Source organism: Centruroides vittatus, unplaced genomic scaffold (assembly GCF_030686945.1).
Source record: "Centruroides vittatus isolate TY-2023 unplaced genomic scaffold, ASM3068694v2 contig_337, whole genome shotgun sequence".
Lineage (NCBI taxonomy): Eukaryota > Metazoa > Arthropoda > Arachnida > Scorpiones > Buthidae > Centruroides > Centruroides vittatus.
In genome coordinates, this window is record NW_027122161.1 from 746,415 (window position 1) to 753,115 (window position 6,701).

Below are 6,701 nucleotides of genomic sequence, written 5' to 3' on the forward strand. Positions count from 1 at the left end.
CTGTGTAGAGAATCGAATGGGACGTATGCTGTTGGCCATGAAAATCACTCTCGAGGTTACTTATATTGTAACATTTTAATGAGTACAAGTAACGTAAAAGTTCCAATTAATCTAAAGTAATTTTTCTGATTCAAGTAAACACATTTAGGACTGCATAATTTGCAACTTCAAAATCGTGAGGAATAAAAACCTTACTTGATGAACTTTTCGTTCTTGCTATTATTCCTATTTTTATCGACGTATTTTTTATTACAGATTAATGTACTGTGGAGTTGAGAATATAAATAATAATAATAATAATAATTACTGTTTTTTTCCTATTCGAAATCTAATTTTAGTTTCTAGAATCCGTTTTTTTTTGTTTTGCAAATAATTTAACAGGACAACTAACTTAAACGGACATCTGTTGGAAGCTCGCCCCCCCTGTTGGCAAAGTGGTTGTCGAGTTAAAGTCGTTAAACCCGTGATTTATCCGGTAAACAAGATCGAGATGGTAAAGAAATGGGTGCGCGAGACGATTTAATTGTCACATTCCCGACCTAATTGACAGATCCCCGATCGTAGATCGTGGGAGCAACTGAGGGATCGACCGACCGGGGTAAGTTTGGGTCATCGGGTTGCACCGAGTTCAAAGCGGAATCTGTCCGGCTTTCCATCGAAGGAGGCGGTATTCGGAGCCGAGTGGTCCCGGCTGCGCCTTCTCCAAGTCAGGAAAACACATTTAGATGTAATTTACGGGACCGTCGTCCGGGGAAGGGCTTGACCCGACTCGGACGGGGAGCGGCCCGGGAGGGGGAGTTCGGGGATCTTCGGCGACCCCGCGGCCTGAATCGCGTCCCTGGGAACAGACCAGGGACCAATAGAGAGAAAGAAGACCCTCGTTCGGACCAACCAAAAACTCGGGATTTCGGGAAAGAAAGGTTATAAAAAGCCCGAGACTCCCGGGGCACGGAGAGGCAGAAGTGAAGGTTGAGAAGAGAAGACCAGAGTCGACGGATATCATATACCGGACTTCGAGGACTTCGAGCGTTTTTTCACCCGTGAGTGACTAAGATTAAGGGATCCAACTTCCCATCGTGGTTCTCCGAGGGACTTTTCTCCCCAGCTAGCCTCCAGTGGGAACTTTCCTCTACGGTAACGGACTCCAAAACGGACGGCGAACCACCTACCAAGAGGAACGGACCAACGAGACGACACTACTCTTATTGTAAGCATGTTTCTGTCAAAATAAACGCGTTAAAATGGAAAACACGGTCTCAGTGTGAGTCGTCTTTGCGTTCAGCAAACCACTACCCCCATACGGTAAAGGCCCTTTCGAGGCATCCTGACCTAAAGCGAGTCGGGTCAACTTCGCCCCTTTCACTAAGAGGCGCAAATCCTCACAGTACAATACGTGCAACGATTTTAAAGTACAACTTTCAAAAGTCTCCTTTACTTAAATACTTTCAGCTTTACTTTGCGATCTGGTTTCCCTACACTTTTACAGGAAAAGCAATTATTCTCCCATTTTCAGAATTTTTTTTTATTTAAACAAGTTTTATATCAAGTCTTTCGTACGTTAAGAATAGCAACTTCGATCACACGCGGGGTATTACCTGTCTAAAACGGATGACTTTTCAAATATTAATAGTAGACGAGTACTAAGTAGTAGTCGTTGACCGTCCTCCCGGAATAGAGAAGATCAACCAGTAATTTTGGTCGAATTACTTCAACCCCTTCCGCAACAGTCCCATCTTTCTATCGGGTCAAGAGGTATGGTGGAATTCGAATAGGAAAATTACGTAATGTGAGGTTGCCAGCCCACATAAAATAAGTTGTTTTCCAAAGTTAAGTGGTTTTCCAAGATTCCGAGTTTAAGTATTTAATCTATTACCATTTGAATTCGGGTATGAGTAAAACAGGTTGTTAGTTCTAACATTAGAAAGTCAGTTCTAATGTTATATATATATATATATATATAATTAGTTACGTGTAAAATTTGAAAATAATGACGATTAAGGATTTACAAATGGAGTTAGTCGATTTGGCCTGTAAACGGCTCAATTATTACAAAAAAAAAAAAATGTTTTTAGCCGTTGGTTTTATTAAATTAATTAAATATCTACTAATGTGGAGTAGATAATAAGGAAATATCACACCTGTGATAATAAGCACAAACACTCAGATATCAATGTAGTACTGTACATTTAATAAAACAAAAGGAGTGTACATTAAAAACTCGATTAAATGAGTAATTAACATGAAATAACCAAAACGCATTTCGGACTATCGGAATAGTCCCTCTTCAGATGGTATTAATATAAGAAGGTTATAATGCTGAAAATTATACAAACAAACAAACTGCTATAAAGATATGATCAGTGAAAATTAAATGGGTGCAGAGGAGACAGGCTTCATAATGCTACAAGGTAGCTTGACGTAATAGTAGAAAAATGGAATTTGAAGGTGGCAATACTACAAGGGGCAGCGTTATGAAGGACATGTGGTACAGGCAACATCTGGTGACTAACTTCTTAATGGCCAACCTTCATTCCATCACCTCTTAATTAGTTTGCACGTGTTATTACAGTTAATTTTATGTTATAGTGATATAGAACGCAGGAACAAAATGGAAACCTCGAATGTTTTATCTAAAATAATAAACGAAGACAGAAAGACATATTAGTCACACATATAGAAAATAATAAAAATTTGACAACGAATTTACCAGAAAAAACATTTCGATATGTGGAAAGAATCAGTTCAAAAATTAAATGCGTATGTTGGAGCTAAAAAATCCGTTGTGGAATGGAAAAAAGTAAGTACAGTGTTTTAATTTAATCCTTTCTTCAGTTTTCTTCCTTGATCTATTTCTGAAAATGTTCAATGAACTTAACACTTCTGATTAATATATAATCCGAATATAGTGTCTTTGCTCTTGATTAATAATTTATAATAATTATAATAATATAATTTATATTATATAATTGGTCGAAAAATTCGTTGCCTTCTTAAACATCGTCTTTCGGCTATTTCTAATGCTTCGATTGCGACAAGAATAGCATATCTGTCAGCCATTTTCAATTTCGTGTAGCGATCTCACATGCTCGACTCAACGTGAGTAACAACTCACACGGTGAGATGGGAAAGCACGTGAGTTATAACTCGAGACTACCAATTTGACGTCAGAGTGTGAGATGGTACCACGTGACACCTTCAACACGTTGGGAGTTGTAACACGAAAAACTCGAGACTAAGGGCCCTGGTGTTTTGTGATCGTGTCCAGTAGTCTAAACCCACGACTTTCCCGCCGGACCGCGTAACAGCGCTCCCACACGCCAAGTTTTCCTCGTATCCGGTGTTTTGTGGTCGTGTTCGGTTTGAGTCTACACTGCTATATAAAGGAATATAAATTATATACAATTTTAGTACTTAGATGTAACGTACAGAGTAAGGTTCGAAATAAATAGTGAGAGAATTATGTGGACGATAATCATTTTTGCATAATTTGGCCGCGTAAAATGAAAAAATAGACATATTTATACCGAACGGAAAATTTAATTCGGTTTTTTTTTATTGTTGTTAAGCAATTGTTATCATTGTTACGAAATACATTGTCGTTTGCATTGTACTTGAACAGTGGAAAATTTGGCAACGAATTTACTAGAAGGCTAAATGACGAATTTTACAATAAAAATGGAAATTTTAGGGGGGGGGGTTGGAAAGGGATTACATTGTTGTGGAGCAGAAAAATTGATTGGGAAGTGCAGGAAGTGCGTGACTGTAAGAATAAATGAATGGACGCGTGTGCGATGGACTGGAACACGGTCCGGTGCGTCGTTCATATTGATGATATTTCTATTTTTGGTTTTTTGGTGGCCCAACGGGGTTCTTCCAACGGGACAGTGGGCCCTAAGGCCGCCGATAAAGCGAAAATCCCAAAGGGGACCCGGAGGGCGGCTCAAGAACAGGATAAGCCCGGAGAGCGGCCCAGCTACAAAAGAAGTCTGCAGGGCGGAACCTGAATTCGTATCTTAATTAGGATGTAATCGACAAACTGCGAACCCGCTGTTGGTCGATTACATCCTAATTAATATACGAATTCAGGGCTAAAAGCGCAGGGCGCCGGATCCTCCCAACAAGCAAGCAGTTGACCCGAGAAACCCCCCGGACGGGTTAGAACCGTGTTAGAATGAACCCGTGCTATAAAAGCACCGTGTTATAGGGGGATGTTCCCAATTCTCGAGCCGTGTTAGAGCGAATCCGTGCTATAGAAGTACCGTGTTACACGAGGGTTACCTGTATATTAATGGTCAAATATATTAATGGTTAAAATAAAATTAAAAGGCAATCAATTAGATGAACAATATTTATTCATAGTCTACTTAATTATAAAAAACGGGGTTAATGTTACCCTAGATATCGAAGGTGACGGCTCGTCTCCGATTCCAGCGATCAGAAGACAGGAAACAGTGGGGACGTACGTTCTAACCTAACCTAACCTATTCTAATAAATTACCATAATTATTAGCAACCAAATTATTAGAATAGGTTAGAACGTGCGTCCCCACTGTCCCTGTCTTCTGATCGCCGGAATCGGAGACGAGCCGCCATCTTCGATACCTAGGGTAACATTAACCAAAAAATGGTATTAATTAGAAGTGACACAACACTTGTACAAAACTATAAAATAAAAATAAGCTAATCAGTATTTATTAGTTTGTATTCTTTTTATTAAGCCATGCACTTTTAAAGGTAATTAAATTTCGAAAATATATTCAAAAATTCAAACGAAATAATAAAAATAACTTTTAAAATCAAACTAAAATTAAAAATGAACTTATTTGTGTTTTATGATGAACTTAAATTAACCATTAATATACTTGAATAATAATTCTAAACTAGTTTGGCCTGACACGCTTACGCCAAACTAGTTTGGCGTAAAATCGGGTTTTGCCGGTAACTGGTCTACTGTATATAAAATATCGAATGATGAAGTATCACGTTTAAATCTTTGCTCTTTTACACTTAATTGGTCGTTTACGGGCTGGACAAGAGATATTCTAAAAACATTTTGTATTAAGAGAAACCGTCAAAAGGACTTCCTGTAAAAACGTAACACAATTCCATTGTTCTATTAAAACTACAATACAGGTATCCCTTGATTAACGCGGTTAATTAATCCCTCGATCCTACGCGTTTATCAAAATCCGTGATATCTTATGGGCATAAAGGCATAGGATAACATGTCACTGTTGAAACGTTTAGACCTACACTTTTTATCAAAGAAATAAGCATAACGTGTCTGTGTTTTACACTAGTAAAAATTAACATATGTAAATAGACGTAGTATTTTCATACAGTATTGTTTCTAATTGTGTAGGCCTAATGTTTATTTTACCTGACCAATAATTCGGACCTACCAAAGATAATTTCACTACACTCGGAAATGACATCATATTATAAATTTTGGGCCGAATATCTAGCGAAGAGAGGTGTGTATGATCATGATCTTTATTAGTTCTCTAGGGGCAAATCTTAGAAGGTCGCTACTCCCCTCATTCAGAGCTAGAATCCGACGCCTATTCTTATTTATTTATTTTTTCATTTTAACTCTCTCCGCCCTGTGAGCACTAAGATGGTCGTTTTTAATTACGGGTACGGTCCAAGCCCTCAATGGGACGGCCGGGTGACGATCTTGTGCGTAACCAAAGGTTAAAATCAGCATTAATTAATTCTAGCTGTCTTTAAATTGTATGGCATTCTTCGTGGAGGAATAGAGGACGATGGGCGCAAAAATTGAGCATATCGAAAACATAATTCTCCATATTCTAACTGACGAGATTTTAAAGAAAACTTTGCATATATTTTGTTCCTCACGCATTGTCGCAGGAGTAACAATTGGACGGAGATGTTCAGCTCAAAAAACAAGGCTTAAGATTAGATCACCCAATGTACTCGTCTGATTTTTCACCCCTTTATTCCCAAAATTTAAAAAATTGAAATTGAAAGGCCAAGGATTGACGACATTTCCGAAATTGAAACTGCTTTAGCCAACCAACTGAACACTATTACAAAAAATTCAGCAACCAGCAACTTTTTAAACTTTATTTTAAAACTTTTTATATTAATCAATTGTTATAAAATAGAAAAACTAATTTTGAGAGTAGGGATGAGTTTTAATAAAATTGTAAATGCTAATTACTAGTAAAAGTTTCATTAAGTCCGACCCTATTCGAGATATGACACACCTCTATCTCCCACCTCCCCGACCTTTAACCACCAAAATTTAATAGAATCAATGTCTGAAAACTTATAACTGATTAAATTCGTTATTATAACCGTTTAAATGTAGAAGCGTATTTACATAAGCCATAAAAATAAGTATATGATAAGTCATTTGTATCCAATATTCATCTCATAAGTAGAACTTTGTATTTTACACATAAAAATATCGATTGCATCTTTAAATAATCAAGTTTCTGATCCTTTCCTACACTGATATTTAAAATTTATTCTATTTTTGTAAGGACAATAATAATACTTTTTCTATTAACTATAAATCAAAAGTCAAAGTCGTGTGTTAAATTAATAAAATTATAGATGATGTGGATGTTTATGGTGCTGCAGCGCCCTTTGATATCAAAGCAATATGACTTTGTTAGTTTAAAATAAAGTTAATAATGTATATCGCATGTCTTCATTTTTGAAAATATGTTATA